Source organism: Protopterus annectens, chromosome 1.part1 (genome assembly GCF_019279795.1).
Source record: "Protopterus annectens isolate FY-2018-M chromosome 1.part1, PAN1.0, whole genome shotgun sequence".
NCBI lineage: Eukaryota > Metazoa > Chordata > Ceratodontiformes > Protopteridae > Protopterus > Protopterus annectens.
In genome coordinates, this window is record NC_056726.1 from 32,529,749 (window position 1) to 32,552,032 (window position 22,284).

Here is a 22,284-nt window from a genome sequence, read left to right on the forward strand (position 1 = left end):
TACCTCACCAAGAGTATCAAAGGGCTCAAACAGATGCCATATGCTGCCCGGTTAAAGAAACTCCAGCTCTACTCAGTGGCATACCACCTGTTCAGAGGTGATCTGTGCCTGACGTATAAAGCCATGTCCAACCTGGAATTAATGGACATGCTGCACCTCAGAAAATCCAAATCCCATCGAGCTACGCGCTTGAGAGACTTGAACCTCAGCACTGAAATAAATAGGACATGCTGGAGGGACAGATTCATAACCCAGAGGCTCCCTTCACTCTGGAATAAAATCCCAGTCCAGGTTAGGCAGAGTCCCTCATTAAGTCTCTTCAAGAGGAATCTTGATGAGTGGATGGGAGATCGTAGGTTTACCCCGAGTATCACTTCTGTGTCACTGTTAGACAGAGGCACAGTATACTAACCTCAAAAAAGGGCATAGTAAAATTAATTTAAAATGGGTGGAGAAAGCCAAACACACTCTGGCTAGGCTTATAAATGCCCTAGGGCAGATAGCCTAGTATGAACCTATGAACCTATGAACCTGTGTGTGTGTGTGTGTGTGTGTGTGTGTGTGTGTGTGTGTGTGTGTGTGTGTGTGTGTTTAAGGATATCCCCTTGTGGCTGTCTGTACTGGCTGCCTATGTGTATGCAATGACAATGCATTTGCACCAATAGCTTGATAAGTCTGATATGTAAGGCTATAGAGCGCATCATCATGGACCTAATCAACAAGGATATAGGGAATCTCCAAACTCTAGATCCCATGCAATTTGGTTTTGTAAAAGGTAGATCATGCTGCTCAACCTGGTTGACTTCTTTGAGTCAGTCACCAGAGCTGTGGATGAGGGCAAGGCAGTTCATGCAGCCTACCTCGATCTGGCCAAGCCTTTGATACCATTCCCCACTCAGGAATTATTGATAAACTCACCAAACTAAGCATCAATCCCTATATCTCTAGATGGGTTGCAAACTGGCTCACAGATAGAACCCATAGTCTGAAAGTAGCAGAGTCCAAGTCACACTGCCGACCAGTCACTAGTGAAGTCCCATAAGGATCAGTCCTGGTTCATCTCCTATTTGGCATCTACTTCTCAGAAGTCCAGGCCAACACGGAAGGACTCTGGTTGACCAAGTTTGCAGATGACTGCAAGCTGGGAGCCATTATTAATGCCCCAAGTGATGTAAACATCCTACAGAAAGGCCTCACAGAGACCAATGACTGGTGTCAAAACCATGACCTTAAGCTTAATGCCAAAAAAATGCATCATCATCATCCCCTTTGGGAAAAACTCAGTTCACACTAATTACCACATCGATGGGAACCCACTGAACACTGAAGGTGTTATAAGAGATCTGGGGACACAGGTTGACAGCAACCTATCTTTCGACCACCACATTGCCACTGTGGTCTGAAAGTCCTTCTATGTGGCACATCTTATTACCAAGGGTTTTGCATCCAGGAAGAAAGAGGTCATCATCTCTCTCTACTCTTTCCTCATTAGGCCAATCATCGAGTATAATGCTCCATTTGGCATGTACCTCACTAGACACATGCAACAACTGGAAAGGCCACAAAAGTACCTCATGAAGAGGATCCTAGGCCTTAAACATGGACAAACTCAAAAAAGCTCCAGCTATTCTCTGTCTCATATCATCTACTAAGAGGTGATCTCTGCTTGACTTACAAAGCCATGTCTGACCCAGCTCTGTTAAAAATGCTGCATGTAAAGAAATCCCAGTCCCTCCACACCACATGCTCCAGAGACCTCAACCTCATTACCGCAATCAACAAAACATCCTGGAGGGACAGGTTCATAGCCATGCTCTGGAATAGACTTCCCATACATGTCAAGAAGAGCACCTCACTGGCCCTCTTCAAGAGAAATCTTGATGAGTGGATGGAAAATAGAAAGTTCACCCCAGAGATCACTCCAGTGGCTCTGCTTGATACAGGCACTGGGAACTAACATCAGGTGGCACGATGCCAGGGCACTTCTATACGTTAGGCTTGTAAAGGCTTTATGGCCATTAGCCTAGTTAATACCTATGAACCTATGAATAGTCATTCAGCACATAGTATTTTAGGTCTGACCAACCAAGGCTGGGTAATTAGCACATGATGTTACAACTCCTTGATTACAGCCTGAGCTGGATTATGGTCAAATGGGGCCCTTGGCAGGGTAATACACTAGTGTACCCCCCAGCCATTTCAGTTTCCCATTACTTGATAGAGGATGTTGCTTACAAACAACTTTGAATTTCTGTGCCTCATCTACAAATGCATTATCTGATCCTCTTGAAGAATAAATTGCCTATGTTGCATTAAAACTTGGTGTGCTGGTGATATCGCCATAACTCTTCCTGAAAAAGATCAGCTATGCAATAGAGAATGGCTGGCAAACAACCACAAGAGGTTTACAGTTTCTAGGCATGCAGTCCTGGAGTCCTTTCAGTAGCCTAGCCCAAATTCCCAACTGCTCCAAAGTACTGTCTGCTTAAGTAAATTGCTCAATGTCACACAGTAGGTAAATGAAGGTGGAAAGATTTAGAATCTGCACCTTTGTCACAGGGCCAGTTCATTAACAAGTCAGAGATTTAATCCTCTGCACCATTTGCCACAGTAACAGTTTTAGCTAAATGTGGAAATTCTTTACAATCTGATTTGTAGAGAAGACTATATCACATTAATATGCAACACTGATTATATAATGGATGCTAAAGATCAGACAGTTCTGATCATCTTTCAAGAAAATTCTGCCTATTATGACCTGACAAATTGCAAAATATATTACTAAAATGCAACATGTTTAGACTACTAAAATGCAACATGCGTAGACTATATTACACAATCTAAGCTTATTAATGAAGGAATTCATTCTTTAAAAGTTTTACTTATTCATTGCACTAAAGTCAATACAAATGCTGCAGCTACTTTTGTTCAACAAACCACATGTAATTCAAATCTCAGAAATGTTACTGCATACAACATATTTTTTGGGCGGGGGACTTCATGCATGCAGGCCACCTATATCTCATTTTGTACCAACCTATATCTTCTCTGTCATCAAGTAACTCAGTGTATGTCAATTTGAATGGCTAATAATGGTATATTGTTTCAGCATATACTTCCAGGGTCAGAGCTGGATCATAGACAAGTAGGACACAGGGCAAGGTAATTAATCAGGTCCCTGCCAGCCATACCAATATTCAATTACTTGATTGTCTCTCCAGTTATTATAAACACTGTTCACACCTGTCAGAGTATACAGTATTTTCTTTTTCTTTCACAATTATCACAGACATTTGCATTTCATTTTAAACATATTTCAAATCTTACAAAAAGAAAACACTGACAGATGTTTTCTAAACAAAATAAAATACTTACATTAAAAACAAGACTTAGCATAAGAAACAGTATACTTCACTTATTTTCCCTTGAAAATCATATGCCTTTTTCCAGATTTATCAAGTACAAAATAATATCATCTGCAAATGTTGTTGTTTGTCTTTCAGCTTTTCCTGGTAAGGGTCGCCACAGCGGAACTCCGGTCCGCTAATGATTGGCAGTAGATTTTTACGAAACGCCGAGGTGCCAGCTAGACGTCCAACCTTCAATGAAGGCACACCCATTTACTGCAAATAATGCCCAATTTTTATACAATTGAATTGCTGAGTCCCTTTTTGGACAGTAGCTTCAAATATAAAGCAAATAACAAAGGAGAAAGAGGATAAGCCTGCCTGGATCTTCTGTTCAAACACAACTTATCTGAGAGCACCCCCACCACACTTTAATTCTTGCCTCTGATCCTTCATATATCCTCCTAATTAACATTATTACTATATCAGGGACTGCAAATGCATGCACTGCCATACTTATAAAATCCCAGCTTACTCAGATAAATGTTTTCTATGCAACAAGCTCCACCAACAACAGTAGCATTTTCTTATATTCTGCTTCCCTCTACACCATCATTTTTCCATTAATGTTCACAAATGTTGGCCTTCCCTCCTCAAAACTACATTGATCCATATATGTCAGTTTTGGAAACACTTTTGCCACTCTTAACTTATATAGACACAAACCTTTAATAGTCATTGTTCAAAATTGAAATGGGTCTATATGAAATGTAGTTTGGTGGAGCTTTATTTATCCTTTTTGGGTAATATAGCCACCTCAGCTTTCATCCAAGATGCTGGTGCTTCCACTCCTTTTATAAAACTATTAAACAAAATCTTCCAGATTTTTTGATAACTTTCTTCCATTTTGACATCTAGACTTCCACACGAATACCACCTGCTCCTGGAGACCTCTCTACAGATTGATTATACATCACTGTTTTTATCATATCTCCTCCTATCTTAACTATTACTTATTGAGCATCATCTTCCTCTAATATTGGCATTATTATGTCTTCCATAAATATTTTCATGTGTGCCCTTTATTGGTTCCTACACTCCCCTGCTTAATACAAATGTACATGACATTTCTGTAACGACTTTATACAATCTCTGGTTATTTTTCTTGTCATAGTCTTCTTAAGTTTTGTGACAACCCTTTTTACTTTCAGTTGCTTAAGTCATTGTGCAAATACATTTGTTGTACTGTGGAGCTGTTGTCAAAAATAGTTACTTAACTGCAATCTTTCTAAACTCAGGCATATCAGCTAAATGCTCCCCTATTTTCTCTTTAGCACTCTATAGTTCCTCCTCTTCTATTTCTGTGAAATTTCTGTTATTCTGCAATACTTTAACCTTTGCCATCCCCTCTAAGTAGATCCTATTACTTCTTAACCATATCTCTTTCTATTTTATTTCTGCCCTATTTTAATCTCCATTTTCATTTTATCCCTTTCACCAGCTATTCTGTCTTCTCTAATAACTATCTACCAATTCCCACTAGCCTTTCCTTAAATTTCTCTTTTTTTAACAGGTAGGTGGGAAAGCACCAGTGTCTCATTTTACTTTATTGCTATGCATTTTTATCTTAGTTTGTACTAGCTCATGATCTAAAATAGTTGTTGGATGTGTGTTGAAGCTTTCAATTAAATGCACATTTCAGTAAAAAAAAACTTTCTTTACAGTTTACTCCAAGTTATTGCACAATGGGGAATAATTTGTAAATTCTGTCTTGCATACCAAATATTTTTATAAATTTCTTCAGAAGTCTACCCTCTTCTGATCACTACAGAAAATCAAGTTCCAGTCTCCAACTAGAAGAAATATTTCCTGGTATAAAAATAATTATTTACTGAAACAACTCCCCTGCATTTAAAAATACCACCGAATGCCCACTATACAAAATTGCTTTACAATATAGTATGCTGTTTATTATCATGAAATGTTTAGACAAATATTAATAAGGACATTTTTTTCTTACAATTTCTTTTTTCTTCACTTTAGTGTCCTTCTAAGCATTAAAGGCATGCTACAGGATATATATTTAACAAAGTCAACAAACATTCAAGGTTTTCCCAGCCACTTTTATTTGCAAAGTCATATTTCACCAATGTGTCAGAAAGTTTATAATCTCACATTTATTCGCTAATTTCAGTGATGCGGTTGTTCTTCTTGATCATCTCCACATCCCAGTTCTAGACTCTGGTTCATATCCAAGGTACCCCTGATTCTTCTTGTCAGTTCCTTCCTTTTTTCTGACTCTTGAGCATTTTGCTTTAGCACATTGGAAAAGGTTTCACTGGCAAGTTTCTTAATGAGCTTTATTGGCAGAAAAATGAGAATCAGAGTCCCCTTCTGTTTGCTGAGTCACCTTTTGTTGATTAAACTTTTTTTATTATCTTCTTAGGCTGCTCTATATCAAAAATGTATTCGATCTTCCAGCAAAATACTCTGAAGACAGCTGGATAAACGAGCTTGAATCTCACGTATGCCATTTGACATTACCTGATTGCAGGGAAAACTTTGCTTCTCGTACATTAACCAATCATTTTCCACAAATATGTACTTAGCTGTCACCAATTTTAATCATTTTCCCTTCTGCCTCACTTTTGACAGGATCAATGTTTTCTGCTGGTATGACTGTGTCTTTACTAATATAGGTCCTGGCTGCTTTCTCATGGCCAGATTTGGACCATACATTCAATATACCCTTTCAATAAACAAATCCTGCTGTGGAAGACCAGTCCAGTTGCTTATGTGTGCTTTCATCAAATTAATATATTATGTTCTTTCCAGTTTATCTGGTGCAGTAGAAAATCTCACGTGTTATCTGCACACTCTTGTCTTATAACTCTACTATTTTTTGAAACAGCCTTTCACCATCTCACACGCCTGATGCATTTGCTAAATATTCTTACTAAGGTTATGAGAAGTTATTTCTTTCTGCTGAAGTCAGAATAATTTTAGAGTTATCATATCACATGTGAGTGAGTGAGTGAAGGTTTTTGATCTGTATTGATAAAAATGATATCAAATTTAATCACATACTATTTCAAAGATGAACATTTCAGTCTTGGATTTAACAGTATACATGTATACCTCCCCTTGTTACTCCAAAAACCTGTTTAACTGGCCATATTTCCTTCTTTATTTTTGCAAATTTCAAAGATCCCCATATTTAGCTTTTTGTGGATACCCACACATCTGATCCCTCTCATACTGTATGATATTACAAGAAATTCAATTTATTCACAATTCCAAAATATTGGTAAAACAGCTCCTATTTGGATGAGTAACACATGTTACGTGCCCATATCCACAGAGTATTTTGAAATTTAAAGTCCATGTTTAAGCAATAAGGTCACACAATCAATCAGAATTAAACAGATCTTTTTATACCTTGATATATAAGATTGTGCTTTACCTTCTTTAGTAACTGTAGAAAACATTCACTTCAAAAATTCTCCAGAACATATATACAGTCAGGCTCTGCCAACATATGTTTTCAGATTTATAAGTTCATAGGTTGCTCTTAGGCAATAGACCACTTAAGTCACTTGAAGCCCAACCACTGCAGTCCAAATGGTGCAAATGATTCACCAAAATACTCACTCAACCGTCCATAATGAATACACCAATAAGCCCTATTTATGTTACAATACAAATATAGGTTCCTTCATCTTGTATTTGTGTACTACCATTCTTGCAGATGTACAGTACATTAGGTAGGCTGGGTCATTAATGGCTTTTTAGGTCAGGCATACAATCCAATGCAGGACTCAGTAGGAACATAACAGAACGACAGGCTTATAAATGTTTTGGGCAACTTATTGAGCTCGTTGTGAGGAACTACTATGGTTTCTCAAACTGATTTACATGCGTGGACAGGTATATACCAAAGGGCACACTGGGATCTACTCTAATCATGATGAAAGACAAGTAAAGGAGAATAATGTCATCTATGGACCAAGAGGAGAAGTCCTTAGTAATCAGCTAGCTGAAGTAGAAGTCTGTCCTAATGACAATAGATAAACGGTGATTAAGGGTGAGTTAATTATCCATGAATTTGCCAAGGCTTCTAATGACACTATTTTAGGGGGAGGAGGGTGTTTATGTGGTAAGGTTGTTAGAGTTCCTGTTTCCCAAACTGCATGCTGCTATATATTTGATATCCAGCTTTAATCCATGACCCTGACACCACAAGTGTGTGTCCAAGTTAGGCTCTTTGAAGAATTCAAGTTCCTTCAGGAGAGCTGACAGCACCAAGCTTGCAGTCATCCGTGAACTTGGTCAGTCAAAACCTTTAATGGCAGGGTTAACATCGGACAAGTAAATACCATCTAGAAATGGTACCAGAATAGAGGCCTGGAGTATACTATTGGTAAAAAATCTCTTGGAGGACAATGCACCACCAACTGTAATACTGTGTGCCCTAATATTAAGCCAGTTAATAATCCAAATGGGATATTTAGGTATTTATACTGAGCTTGACATGTTTGTCAATGATACCAGATTGGGATATAGTTTTAAAAGCCTTAGCTAAAATCAAGGCAAGCTTTAACCACATCATTACCCTCAAATAGTGTATTTGTGGCACTTTCAGAGAATCAACAAAGTCAACTAGATTTGGAAGTTCTGATCTAATTTTGCTAAAACTAAATTTGTTTGGATCTAAGGATTGTAGACAGAACAGTAGCTAGGTCATCAGGCACTTTATGCATGTCCTGAACTGGTGCCTACCTAAAAAAAAGTTTTCTCAAAGTAGAAGAAAAAAAGAAACAAAGAAAAATGTTCTCCTGTCTGAAAGTGTAACAAGCTACTTGATACTACATTAAGAAGCAGTTTCCCACAGTTATCACCACCCACTGATTGCTTTGGTGTTTCAGACATGACTTCAAATATAGTACTGGCATTCATTCATGCATCTGGAATTGCACTGCCTGACTACTAGCACATGCTAATTACCCCATCCTCCAACAGCCTGCATCTGATGCAGCTGTCTTAGTAATGACTCAAATTTTCCTTAGTTTCCTTTAAGTTTCCTGATGCTGGTGAGCCTAATAGGTGCGTAGTTGCCAATGTCAATTGTCCAACCTCCTGTGTGAAAGGACACTATTAAAGATGTTCCAGGCTTCTAGTAGATATCCAATGAAGGTGCTCTGGTTGAAGAGTTTAAGGAGGAGGACATTAGCAATATCCTCAGGATTTGAGTGGATGATACAATTAGAGATAAGCTTGGTGAGAAGCAAGATAACTTTTCTTAAGTTGTTTATGTACTCAAATAATATCTTGTTGTTAGCTTTGTTGAAGTAATAAGTTTTAGTCCATAAATAGATTTGTAGACTTTAATATTAAGCCTTAGTTTTTTTTTTTTTTTTTTTTAATTAACCCTTTAGGTTGATTTTAGCATATTGAGATTTTGTTCTTTTCTGTGGAGCTATGAGCTTTCAAGTTTTGCAGTAAATCTTGCTTGTGGCAGAGTTTCACTAGAAGAACTTATTTCTAATCTTGACAACATATTTATGGCAAATATGAACACAAGCTTATACGCAAGAGCTGTTTGTGAGTACACACACTTTGGGCATATGTGGAGATACTTGCTACAGGGTCATTGTTGGATGGGGACTGCTGACCTATCAACTCAGCAGCAAGCGAGAGAAGATGGACCTTGGAGAAATAACTAACAAATGCTCCAGTGGACGGTGAGCTGTACTGAGATCATATGATGAATATCACAACACAGTGAGCTGATTTAACTGATGAGAGTTTGACAATGGGCATGGTGCCGACAAGGGTGTACTGGTGAGAACATCATTGATCATGCTGGTGCCTCTCGTAGGGGAAGGTACTATTTGATTTAGAGAGCCTGTACTAATAAAAGTAAAGAATCTGTGTACATTTTGTTCTCTGAGGTATAGGTGTCCCATTTAATGAAGTAGTAGTTAAAGTCTACAATAATGATTGTGTTTGGGTCACTGGATAAGGACTCTAGTTTATTAATATATGTGTTATGATTTCAGTTGTGATGGTGGTTCAGATAAAGACAAACACTCTTCCTCCAGCATTACCATTTACACTTGTAGGCCTAAATTATAGGCAGTAAAAGCCGGTAAGGAGGGAATGTTTTCACATGGATCATCTTTGTTCAAGTTACCATGCCTTGTATGACTCTGAGCACACTAATATGAACCAAATATTAATAAAAAATATATACAGCTTCCTGAATTTTGTCATTTGCTTCATCCATAATATTCCCTTTGGTTTCACTTTTTCAGGCAGCGTTGCTTAGGACCATTGACCTAATGTGACTTGCCACTGCTAAACATAGCTGTTCAGAAATCTTTACCATTTTATCTTGCAAAACACAAAAATTCCATTGTCACAAAACCGCACTAGTAGCCAGGAACCAAAACTGAGTGCACTAAATAAGTGAACTCAGCAAAAGAAGGTAAACATTACTTTTTCCTTTTCCTTCTGGCTTTTAAAACAGGTTTCAAAGGTACAAATTTATTTAAGCCTAGACCCATATGAGAATGTAGTTTGGCTATCCATCTTGCTTCACATCTCTCTCTTTCATTTTCAGTGTTGCCTAACCTATCATTCTCGTATATAATATCTAACACAATAAAAGAAAACCTATGTCCATTACCTTTTATCTGAACTTGTTTAGCTAAGGCACTGACAGTATTACCATTATTTATACAATATATATGGTCCTTAATGCGGTTCTGAAACCAACAGTAAGTTTTGCCAACATAAAATGAGCTGCACTGCTCACAGTTAGCTAAATAGGTTCACAGATTAGTACTACGCTAACTGCCCTTGCGAGCCATTTTAAGACTAGCCAATTATCCCTTGTGAGACTCAAACCCTGCACCTTGTGTTTGTAAGGCAAACACCTTAACCATCAGGCCTCCCCTAAATAAACAACGTTCATGGTGTCACAGTTAGCCATAAACTTTAAGAAGCATTTCTTCCTGTCTGTGGATGAACAAACTCATTACCCTCTTTTACATACTGACAGAAATTACAAGTACCACATTTTTGGTACCCTCTCCCAGTTGTCCATAGCCCAACTTATCCGGATAACACAACCTCTTTAGATTTGCCCTGTTCCTGTAATAAAACAAGGAGATGTGCCAACTAATACTTCAATAGATGAGTCAGAAGTTAAAATATGCCAATTCTTTTTAATTACATTAGAGACCGCATTTATGTTGCTGAAAAAAGTCATAGGGACTCTTAAGATGTTATCCCTTCTATCTTGTCTATACTGATCATGGGTGGTGGTCATAAAATAGGGTCTCTCAATACCCTTCCTAAGTTGGCGGGCACCACACATACCCTTACCTATCTCAGTCCCCCTATACTCCCTATCCTCAAAATCTTCCTTCAGAGTCACACTATATTCCTCAAAGTCCTGGTTTTACAACATGTAGCCTTGAGGCCCTTAACATTTGTCCCTTCAACACATTCTCAAAACATGGTTGGGATGTATACTACCACGATGGACAAAACTCGGTTTGTAGCAATCCTTCCTATAAATGATGGTGATAAGTCTATTACTACCAGGCTCCCTCTTCACTGTAACATCCAAAAAGGATATCCCAGTATAGGACTTAGCAGCAGTAAACTGCAAAAAGTCTGTAGTGGAATGAAGATAGCAGATAAACTGATCTAATTCCACCTTGGTGCCAGTCCAAACCATAAAAAGGTCATCCACAAACCATTGGTAAAATTATATTTTATGACCTACACTATCTCAAACTCACTAGAAACCTGCTTTCCCATAAAGCCATGACAACACTGGTGTAGCTATTTTGCACAAGGTATGCCTATTGCTGCGCTAAGCCTCTGGTGGTAATATCTACTGTCAAATGTGAAAATGTTATTCTCCAAAACCATCTCAAGGAGAAATACAATAAGATCAATCTGCCTAGCATCCAAATCACTTCTCATTTTAATAAAATCCTTGACCATTAAAATATCTTGCTGATTAGGTATCACTGCGAACAGTGATTCAACATCAGGTGTTACCAAAAGGTAACTAGATGGAAGCACATCATCCTAAAAAACTCCTACAAATCAAAAATAAATTGCTGTGTATCTTTTAAAACAAAAACATACGTGTACAACATCAGTCTCAAATTCTTCTCTACATAAATGGACATAGGTTACCAGTATGCATAGCATTAAACCTGGATTTATTTTACCTGCTGCCCACTGTTTGGTGCCTACATTACCTTTGGGTATTTTGAGCTGTAACTGCTGTGTTTCCACGATTGTGTTTTTTTCTCTGTACTTTATCTTGCAGTCCAAAGGGTCTTCATATTGGTGCCATTTCTACCTACTTAAAACAATGAAAGGAGGTAAGATAAGGCATAAATGCCTTGTTTGGTATGGGCAAGTAAATGCAATGTCTGGCCTGTTTAAAAAAAAAAACAGAATATATAGCCATTTTCCAAGAACTTGAAATTCTCAGGACTTTGCACTACTTGCTGTAGGAGATGAAAGAACAAGAAGCTACTTTGTTTTTTTTTTTTTTTTTTTTCAAAAATACTAACAGCAAATAGCAGTAAATATCAAATAAAAGCAAAGGGGCTGCAGCCCAGCAGCCCAGCACTAGGAGTCACTCTTGCCGAGCACTCAGCGACATACTCATTCAAAGCAAAGCATATACTGTATCAACTCCATTTTAGAGCTGGATCACAAATATTCAGAATGCCCTTTTCTTTGTAAATAATGATGTTTTTCAATATCTTAACTACAAAAACTAAAATTATGTACCACAGATCCTCAAGTAATACCAGAACATCATATCATATATATCGGCCAAACACTCTTTTGATTAATGTAGTTTCCTTTTCTGCCGAATTGGTCTTAAAGAGTATATGGCCTAGAAATTGTCATGATCTCATGTCAAATCTTAAGAAATGATTGAAAGTTCTGAAGGCAAAAATATCAGAGGGTATGTCTTGAATTTCACTACTTATACTGATGGAAGTATAACATACACTATTAAATATATTACATATAACAGTATAGCATGCCACCTTAGTTGCTTTGGCCACAACAGTTATCGTCAAAATTAATAAAATGCTCAACAGTTTCACAGAGGTAGGGCTATACAGATAGAGTCCACAGTCAGGTGAATACTCATCATACATGTGAAACTTTAAATGTCCAAAATATTTACTTTACAGCAAACTATCACTTTCATTCAGAGTGGAAAATATAAGTAGTATCAAACACACACATACATTCATTGTACTAGTTTAATACCACACCAAGAACAGCAGTCATTTGTCCCTCAGATTTGTGAATTATAAAGCATTTAAATGTTATGGCAGAAAATAATCACAAAAAGAAGCAGCTGCCCCAGTGACCTCAGAACCACATTTAGTATATTTTACACCCACACTTTCCCATATCTTTCCCTGAAAATCTGAATAAGAATGAGTGACTCATCTCCAGCTCTCATACAAGACCAAAACCTAAAAGTGTTATGAAAAGCTAAAGATACTGCAAAATGGGTCCTGGTAATATCCCTGGATGCATCTTAAACAGCAGGAAACATGATTTAGCCAAAGTCCTAACAATACTGTTCAATCTCAGCCTCCATACAGGTTTTGTACCAAGTACATGGAGAACAGTTACAATCATTCCCTTGCCTAAGGGAGGACCTTCCACAGACCTTGGCAATTACAGACCTATAAGTCTGATCAGCCTGATGTGCAAAGCTATGGAAAGACTTATCATGGAACTGATCGATCAAGACATAGGGAAACTCCAAACATGGGACCCATCTCAGCTTGATTCGACAAAGGGCAAGTCATGCTTACTAAAACTTGTGGATTTTTTAAAAAAGTCTTTGAAGAAATGTATGAAGAAAAATCAGTACATGCCACATACCTTGACCTGACCAAAGCTTTTGACACAGTTCTCTACTAAGGCATAGTGGGAAAGATAAATAAACAGAGAATAACCCCCTGTCACCTGTTGGATAGCCATCTGGTGCACATGTATGATGCAGGAAATCAAAACAGAGGAAGTTATCTCCACAAAGGCAGCAGGACCCCAGAGTTCTGAGCTGGGACCCCTCTTCTACTTTTCCAAAGTAAAAGCCAGTACCAAAGGGCTGTAACAAACTAAGCTAGGAAAAGTGATTGAATCTCCAAGTGATTTAGACATCCTGCAGGAAGTTATTTTCTTATTTTCTCAAATAACTAACTGGTGCAATATCATGGACTGAAACTAAATGCCAAAAACACATTACTGTATCTTTTGGTAGGTCATCTATCTAGGGGAACTACTACATTGACAATACGTGCCTAAAAGCTGAACCAGTTCAGGATTTGGTAACTTACGTGGACAGTGATCTATCTTTTGACCAATATGTGTCCATTGTTGTAAGAAAGTCCTCCTATAGTGGACAGCTTATAAACAGAGAAATTGTGTCTAGATGTAGGGATGTCATTGTCCCACTTTGCTCACTCCTCATTTGGCTAGTCATCAAATATAATGCCCCCTTTGGCATGTATCTGTACAGTCACATACAACTACTGAAATGCCCACAGAAGTACCTTACTAAAAGGATATAAGGCCTAAACAATATGTCCTACGTGGACCAACTCAAAGCACTGTCACTATACTTGGTATCCTACAGACTGCTAAGAGGTGACCTATTTCTGGCATACAAGGCATCCTCCGACCCAGTACTGATGGATTTACTGTACATCAGCAAGTCAAACGGCATCAGAAATACTTGGTCAGGTATCTAAGGGATAGGTATATGTCACAGAGGATGCCACTGCTCAAGAACAGACTCCCATCCACATTAAACAAAGTTCACCCCTATCCATATTCGAGGACAACTTGGAACTTTGGATGATAAATCGAAAATTTCTCCCAGGTCTGCCACCTGCACATCCAGTGAACTCAGGCAGGTACTAAACACTTTATCGCATTCATCAAATTATTTGTGTTATGATCTCAGCTATTCTCATTAGGGGTAATATATAATGATCGACCATGGGATCGGTAAGGACAATCTTTAACCAAATGGGATAGGTCAATTTGCACAAAAAAGGGGAACTTGGCTAGGCTTAAAATGGTCCACAAGAGCAGTTAGCCAAGTACTTGTATATGGGTTTATTAGTTTATTTCATACATAAAGTAATTTACAACTAGTGAAAACTGTGAACAGTCAAGAAACAACTTTTGAAAACATGTTCAGCAGTTAAAACTTTAATCCACTTATGGTGCCCTACCTGACAACCATTATCTGACATATGCAGATGACTTGAGTTTAGCTAGACCCTTCCATGAACTCACTGATACTATGGATTTCTTTCAAAATTACTTATCTATTTTAGTGGACTGGTTTCCTTAAAAACAGTTACTAATCATTCTAACCAAAACCTAGTTAGTTGTTTCAAGAAAACCTGGCCAAGTCTGTTAAGTCTAAACTGGTTTAGAAATATTTACTCTCTGCAGGAATAATACTGCAGACCACACTCACCCTTAAATTGTTACAGCGCCCAGGACTGCAGTTACCAATCAGAAATTACATTGTTTTGTGTTCTGTGGGGGGCTGTGCCTATTGTAACCCCCCCCCCCAAAAAATAAATAACTGTAATCAAATCTGACATGGCAGAAAGTGAAGGGAAAAGGACATACCCCATGTGGTGGCCTCCTAATTTACATATACTCATTCTCACATGCAGACATCATCATCATCCCCATTTGCTCCATTTTATATAGTGTTAGTGTGCCCCCCCATCAACTGCTGCCACCTCTCTCAATTCACTTCCAATTTCTGCCTTCTTTAGCAGTCATACCCAACTGTGGCAGGTTTTATCTCATGAAATCTGCACTTGATTGGACATCCTCATCTTCTCTTGCCTTTTTCGTGCCTCTCCCAAATCTGCTTTATCATATCATCTTCTGCTTTCTTACATGTGACTGTACCACCATAATTTGCTTTTCCTGATATTTTCTGCATTTGGGGCTACTTTGTCTTCCAGTTTAATGTCTTAAATTCTTTATCTCTGCCACAGTGTGCATTCTTCTATCCATCTCCCCAACTTTACCTGTCACACTTCAAACATCCTAAGCTGCTCTACCTTTATGATTTAGACTTTTGCATCATACAGAAGCATGGGTCACCGAACTGTTTTGTACACCATACTTTTCAGCTTCTTTGGCATTCTTCTGTGACAAACTATACCATACCCTCAGTGCTAGTTAACAGTAGTACCTCTGATTCGATCTTTGACCTTCTCAATCAGACTTCCCTTCTTCGTGAGCATGCTTCTTATATACTTGAAGCAGAGAAAATATTCCACCATTTTCCTTCCATCACAGATTTCATTATCTTCTCATTCCCTATTTCCTATCATGACCAATGACTTTTTTGTACTGAATTCATTCCTTATACCTCTAGTTTTGCTTTCTAGTTCTATATTATTTACTCAGATTTCTGTTCAGAGTTTGCTTGTTGTTCCATATTGCCTGCATAGAGCAGCTCCTTCATTCTGTCCCATCTGATCTGTTTGTTAATACAGTCTAACAACACTGTGAACAGGAGTGGAATCATACATGAACCCTGATACACACTCAACGGCAGTCCCTCTCTGAGTCCAAACATTGCTCCTACTTATGTCTTTGGATCCTTATTAATAGCCTGCATTCATTTTTTCAATATTTCTGGGAATTCAGACCTTTACAGGACAGCCCAAATGAGCTTCCTTGGGACCATGTCAAATGCTTTCTCCAGTTATATGAAAATACCGTTGACTCCTTCCTCATCTCCAGATTCTCCTTCACTATCTGTCTCACAGCAAACATGGCATCAGTTGTACTACACCTTGCTCTGAACACAAAGTGCTCAGTACTAGTGTATTTACTTATCAATCACTCTTTCCAGACTATGGTGCAGTGTGTCAGGAGTTTTTTCACACCCCTTATATTTATGCCCACTGGAACTAGAATGATTATTCTTCAGTCATCTGAGATATGTTTCTTCATACCTCTGTGAGTGCCATAACAATACATTTTCTCCCTAACAGCTCCAACTTCTTGATCACCTGAGCATGCTGCTTTTCTTGACTTGATGTTCCTTAGTGTACTTCATATTTCTTGGGCCGGTACTATTTCCTCTTTCACCATAGGTGGTGGATATGGTAGAATAGCTTCTGTGGTGGGGGGATACTCATTCTGAACACATGCATTCACACACATGCAAACAAAAATACCATAGGTATTTGTATGCATGCCCACAATAACTTTGTTATCCACTTCACATAAGCATTTCTTTAACTAGCATCCCCCCAAAATGCATTTTGCTTTACTTTTATATGAATATTCTACTGTTATGAAGACTGATTGTCTGCCTGATGAACAATGTTATTTTTCTCTAGTATTAATTTGTTGATCATTAAAGGTAAACATAAAATCTCAGCAATAAATCTTCGTGTCATTAGCAAACAGCAAATAAAAAAGTACTCTATTTTTTCCAGTATTTCATTTTCCAAATCCATTTTATTATATCTTAACTATTATATTTTTGAGCTTTTTTATCCAGTCTTTCAGACTCCCTCCTCTTCTTTTCCATTATGCCACATCTCCACATGACATGGTTTCTATGAGGTTAACCAATAGACTTACTCATGCATCACTGGATTAGCAGATGCAATGGAACAAACTGTGAAGATATGCAGACAGGACCTCCATTTACCTCATTGTTGTACTGCTAATGCTATATACATAATTTAAGTTATTTTTAAAATCTGTCACTGTTGTCTTAGCATTCGAGGAGCACAGTAGCTGTGGATTTCAAAACAAGAAATGTTTTGTCACAAAAACATATAATTAGGAGTCCAGAACACCTTCTTAAAATTATAAATGTTTTAATTGCATATTTAGTCACAATTTCATAAAATAAACATACTGCTGGCTGGCATAAAACATGGCTTGAATATAAAATGTTGATAGCTAGTAAAATAGAAATACAGAACTATTAATGGTATACCATTAGTGACATTCATTCAAAGACAGATGAAGTCAGCTAAACTAGCAATACCACAAAGCCTGAGAACTGGAAGCATGTTTCATATTTTCTGTATTTTTGTGCTTAGCGCAGTGTAAAATTCTTGCAGTGTGCATTTGCTATAGACTGCAAAAGTCTCAACGGTATAAGTAAATTTACCCTTTTAATATTCCCCATACATACAAAGACATAGAACGATCTAATATGTCTAGATAAACCATTCTCTTACTTGAATTATTACTTACCTTTCCATAATAAATTGATGTTTCTAATTATTTGATTTTCTTGGTTTTCCTGCAGAAAAAAAAGCTTCATAATAATCTTTAACTTGATAGTTTTGTTTCAGAACTTTACCCTATACTGATTTATAGTTTCTGAACTATGGACTTCACAGGGGCACTTCTATGATGGTCCACAGAAATGTTCTCAAATAGTGCCCTTCCCAGTATATAACAAGAGCTAAATATACTGATTAGCGCATGCAGTCCCAGTGAAAATGATGAATCTTGTATATGTTGTACAGTGAATTTTATATGGATTTCAATAATGGACTCATTCAAAGCAAACCACTGAAATGCAATACACATACCAAGGTATAAAGCCATTTGTTGATTTCCTACTCTACTTATAAGATGAAAGAGTTTTGCATGCCACCTATAAAACAAATGTGACTCATATGTCACATCGAAGATCAAAGAGTTGTATTCGCCATCTACAGGGTGAATGCTGCACTGCAGGCTAAGATGGTGTAAGACAAGAAGAATGACAAAAAGAAGCAGGCAGAAAAATACCGGCTAGATCAAAGGTAAGAAATGCCACAGCATAGCAGTGAACTAATGCAGACAGTAATGGGCACAGAACTAGGAAACATATTTGTGAAGACAGAGAAACTATGACCATAATGTAGTGTGCACAACACTTGCCATTATGAATGTTGCACCAAGGATTCAGAAGTGCAGAAAAAAAGCTTCAAAGGACAGGGCACACAAAGGGCATGTTCACCAATATGTTACTTTTTTCTTCACCATGTATGAAAAACTCCATAGTTCTAAGACTCAGTGTAACAATTCTCTTTACTGACAACTGATTATTCCAAGATAATTTTTGGGACCAACCTGATAACATGAACTTTAGCTCTCTGTGCACTATATATACCCTGAGATTTGACAACATCAAATTTAGTTTAAAAAGAAAAGGTTTCAAGTGGTCACCACCTGCATGGTGATGCAAGGAGCACACCACCTCTGAAAAAGAGGTAAAACGTTTTATTCAGTCAGCTGGGCAGACCATGCAGCCTTCAAGTAATCAAACCAGAATGTGGCACAATATACTCTTGGGCATAGCAGTACCTCCTGGACCATGTAGACCTAACTACAGCTTTGCACACCACACTATCTGTTTAACATACAATCATCTAATTTCTGCCTGAAGCAGCTGGAAGATCTTACGGCATTTCACATCCATCTGTACCATACCTCCTCAAGGAATTTTTGACTGCACTGCAGATGTACAATTTTCAGTACCTGCATTTTGCAGCAAAGAAGCAAAGTAAATATCGTTCTTGTAGGTATTAACCTATACTGTAAGAAGACTTGACTAACTAGAATCCTGGATTACAAAAAACAGATCTATATTGTAATTGTTGCATCACATTATTTAACATGAGTAGTACTCTGCTAAAGAAATATCACTTCACCAACTGCTACAGTGTGTTAGATGTCATAAAAAAGATTATCTGTGTATCTCTGCACTGGCATAGGTGTACAGATGCTGCAGGCACAGAAATGACATATGCAATACCATTAATTACAGATGGAAGAAGCATTTTTTCTTCACTGTCCAGATTTTCACAGAATTCCCATATTTTTGCCTTATACTTTTGACCCCTTACTTATAAAATTTATGGTTTTCTGGAAAACCATTGAGGAATTATGCCAATAAATAATGACATAAATTTGAATTTCAGATTTCATGTCCTTCAGAAAATGCATGCAAACAAAACTCCATTTATTCTTGCAACTTTCTAATCTCATAAGAGCAATATTTAAAATTTGCCCATGAGTTTGGACCCTTTTCACCCCACCCCCATTATTCTTGGCTTTGCCCAGATCATTTGCACTTAGAGGTTGATAGATATGAGAGCATGATGTACCCTATAACATGAAGGAGTAGGTATAAAGGGATAACTATTGATGACTGATGCCCACTCACAACTGGTTATAGAAGACAGAAATGTAGAAAGCAAATAGTAAAAGTATGTTACCTGCTGTTAGTGTAACATCAGTACCTCAAAGTGTAGGCTGCAGCTTCTACTCCAAAGATTAACAGATACACAATCATCATATCAGCTGATCTGAGAGAAAGCTTTCTGCCTTTTGTAAGTGTCAAATTGCCCTCTTCTGATATGCCAAGTTTACAGTGTTTCTAGCTCCTGTTCTCAGGAAAATATGTACCCACAGACACAGCATGCTGTGATGTCATGTTTCAGATATGATGACTGTGTCCAGACCTGTACTCCCCAGTAAGATCCATATGCTGTGTTCGAGCACAACTGGAATGGCAAAGAATCAAGAAAACAATATAAACTTATAAATCTAACTGATTTAAAGTAAAATGAGTCCACATATTTGGACAGAGAGGCCATCCGGGCAAAAAGATATGGCAAGACAGTGGCAAGTTAGTTCAAGTCTAGATTCAAATTCAAGTTTATTTTGGTGTTTGATGCTTAGCAATGTCACAATAAAAACAAGTAAATTAGTGTAAACAGCTGATCAATGTTTTCTCTGGACCATGTGCTAATTAATAACTGGTAAAGTGACCGTTAAAAAATCAAAAATAAACACATACTACAGAAATCCTTCTCAAAGGTCAACTAATATTTACAATTTATAATGTAGGTTCTTAAATTCTTTAATGAGCACTTAGAAAGCAATTGCATCAACAAAACTGACATAATATAAAGTACAGTTTTGTACCTACCATAAATGTAGATGTTCGAGGATCCCATTGCTGCAGTCCTTACTATTGGGTAGTCCGCTATCCAGTCGGCCCGAATACCAGAGTATGGTCAGGGCGCATTAGACTGACGTCAGTACGTCAGGGTACTAATGCGCATGACCGACGTCATATCCTCAGTCTTTTCTTGCCCCAGATGTCAGAAGACCCTAAAAAGACAAGGCCCAAAATACCTGCACCAAAAATATGTACAATATATACAAGAATATATACAAAAATATCAGTATGTAACCTCACCTACACAACCACCCCTAAACACAGAGGGGAAGGAGGGAGGTATGGACTGCAGCAATGGGATCCTCGAACATCTACATTTATGGTAGGTACAAAACTGTACTATGTTCTTCGTTCCCCATTGCTGCAGTCCTTACTATTGGGTAGAATCCCAAAGCAGAGGTAAGGGAGGCTGGCAAATCATAAAGAAGCAGGAGCTGACAACATGCCTTGCAAAACAGCTGTGGCAAAACCAGCCCTAGACTTAGAGTAGATAGGAAGGTGATAATGCTTAGAGAAAGTATGCACTGAACTCCAAGTAGCTGCTTCCAAAATATCCTTAGTTGCCACCCCCCTTAGAAATGCTGTTGAAGTGGCAGTAGCCCTAGTGGAATGAGGCCTAATCCCAGCTGGAATCTCCTTGCCATGATGGGAATAACAAAATGCAATGCAAAGCCAATCCACCTAGAAATAGTTTGTTTTGACACAGGCTTGCCCTGCGAACTCAAAGCAAAAGAAACAAACAACTGCTGAGACTGCCTAAAATCCTTAGTTCTGCTTAAATAATAACGCAATTGCCTGTGTACATCTAAAGTGTGCAAAATCTTTTCCCTTTATTTTGGGGTCTGCATAAAAAGTAGGCAAATGAATAGTTTGGTTTAAAGCCACACTAGAAACCACCTTAGGCATAAAGGAAGGATTAGTGCGTAATGATACCCTATCCTTATGGAAAATCAAAAGGGCTCTACTGCCATAAGGGCCTGCAACTCAGACACCCTTCTTGCAGAAGTAATAGCCAACAGAAAAGCAGTCTTCCATGACAAGTATTTCAACTCAGCAGTAGCCGCAGGCTCAAAAGGTTGTAGAGTAAGTTTTTCCAACACAAAATTGAGATCCCAAGCAGGAGTAGGAGCTCTACGTGGGGTCTTATATTCTTTGCCCCTCTAAGAAACTGCTTGAACAAAGGATGCGAAAACAATGGTGGGTCACAATCATAGTGAGCTGAAATAGCTGCAGCATGAATCTTAATGGAAGAGAAGGACAAACCTTTGTCCAATAATTCAGTAAGATATTGAAGAGCCACACTCAAATTAGGCTCAGAAATCTCCAAATTCTTTGCTGTACTCCAAAATAAAAATCTCTTCCATTTTTCTGCGTACACTTTCCTTGTACTAGGTCTTCTAGCTTCCATAATCACATTTAAAACTTGTTGAGGAAGTTGAGACCTGCTGTGTTTCAACACAGAATATGCCAGGCTGTTAGATGAAGAGAGTGAAGCTTGACATTGAGCAGATGACCGTCCTTCTGAGATAACAGATGAGGAATCAGAGGTAAAGGCCATGGGGGCTTCTTTACCAGACTCCGTAGTAGTGGGTACCAGTGTTGCCGAGGCCAATCTGGAGCTATCAAAATCATCCTTGGCCTGTCTTGTCTGACCTTTAATAGTACCTTTGGAAGAAGAGGCAGAGGTGGAAAGGCATACACATGAAGGTTTTTCCAACTGAAAGACAGAGCATCCACTTTCCAAGCTGTGTGATGAAACCCCTTTGTGCAATACTTTGGCAGTTGGTGGTTTAGTGGAGAAGCGAACAGATCTATGTCTGGAGTTCCCCATGACAC